The sequence below is a fragment of the Psammomys obesus genome, unplaced genomic scaffold (assembly GCF_907164565.1).
Source record: "Psammomys obesus unplaced genomic scaffold, mPsaObe1.curated_primary_1811, whole genome shotgun sequence".
Classification (NCBI taxonomy): Eukaryota; Metazoa; Chordata; class Mammalia; order Rodentia; family Muridae; genus Psammomys; species Psammomys obesus.
The window spans coordinates 10,327,171-10,328,805 of record NW_026596034.1 but is presented as its reverse complement, the minus strand read 5'-3'; positions in this window follow the sequence as shown (position 1 = coordinate 10,328,805).

The following is a 1,635-nucleotide window of genomic DNA, read 5'->3' as shown; positions in this document are numbered from 1 at the left end:
AAATGAAAGGACAAGTTGGGTGTCTAATATTACTGTTTTGTGGCTTAGATTGAATGTGAATCACAAATTAATGTGGTTTTAAAATCCTGGTGACTCAGATCTGACCTTGTGAAGTAGAACACTTCTGGAAATTTACCATCCTCACTTCTTCAGAGTAAAGATTTCCACTTTTTGGACTATAGTGCTAAGGCCTGTATTTTGTTTTTACATTTAGTTATGTGTGTGAGAGACACAGATACGGAAGTCAGAGGATAATTTGGGGGAATCAAACTCAGGTCATCAGGCTTTGTAGCAAATGCTTTATCTGCTGAGCCATCTTGCAAATGGCTTTGGGGAGAACCAAAGGGATCAGAAGAATATGAAGACCCTTTTTTCCCCTCCAGATTTAAAAGAATCTATAGAAATATTTGGCATGAAAAATACTTTAAGGACAATTTATCCCCTTTAGAAAATTAGGAAACCTCAATACCTACAGCGCATATGTTCTGGGACAGGCACTCTTGCATGGCTTGGGAATATAATGATTAAAAATTAAAGAGAGTACCATATGTTACTTTATGTATTTCACATATAGAGATGCTATGTGCTGTTTATAGTGTACAATTCAGTGTCTTTTAGTGTAGTCATATTTGTATAACAGCAACTTTAGAACATTGTCGTTACTCCAGGTAACTAGTACCCCCAACCTGTCAGTTCTTTAGTTGCTGTCTCCAGTCCTCTCATCCTCCTCTTTCCCTCTACATTCCATGTGTTTGCCATGTCAGTGGGATCACACAGAATTTAGATATCTGTGTGTGGCTTGACGCAGACATATCTTCAGCGTTCTATTATACTGTAGCACGTGTCTGTACTTTATTGTTAACATTATATATATTCTATTGGAGCCTTCCCCCCACCCCCTTATTCGGAATAATGCTACTGCCAGCCTCTATGTAGGAGTTCTGTGTGGGTGTATGCTTTCAGTTCTCTTGGATGGTTAACCAGGAGTGTAACTGCCAGGTCAAATGGTCACTCTTTGGCTTACCTTTCAGGAAAAGGCATTTTCCAAGAAGCTCAGCACCATTTTACATTCTTCACTTGTAGTAATACGATGGAACATTTACAAAATTTCCTATTATATTGGCTCCGTCTTAAAAATATTCTATCCCAAGGCTTCTGTTATTTTCCTAAGCATCATGTCTCCCCCTCTTTTAGGACACCAAGGAAGCTGCTAGTCCACACACGGGGTGGTGGGTTTACCTGCTCCGCCGGGAAGGAACAAGGGACAAGTGGCCAGGAGACTGGGTACCGCGCCCTGCCGCCTGTCCACGCACACAGGCCTGCCGTCATTGCCCACGGGCCCGGCTCACTCCAGAGCCCGGCCGAGGCACGCCGGTGGCGTCAGTGGGCCCAGGGTCGCCAAGGATGCTGCAGGGGGCCGGGACGCGGGTGCCAAGGCCGGCTCCGGCGCCCGCGGGGCTGCGGCGCGCCCGCTGGGGGCGGGGGACGAAGGCCGCGCCCTCGCGCCCGTCCCGCCCGCGTCCCGCTAGGGGAGGCGGCCCGCCCGGAGTCCGCCGAGGCTCTTCCGCGCCGGCAGGGGCAGCAGCGGGAGCGGCGCGGGGCGGAGCGGCGCGAGCAGCCAGGAGCGGCCCGGCC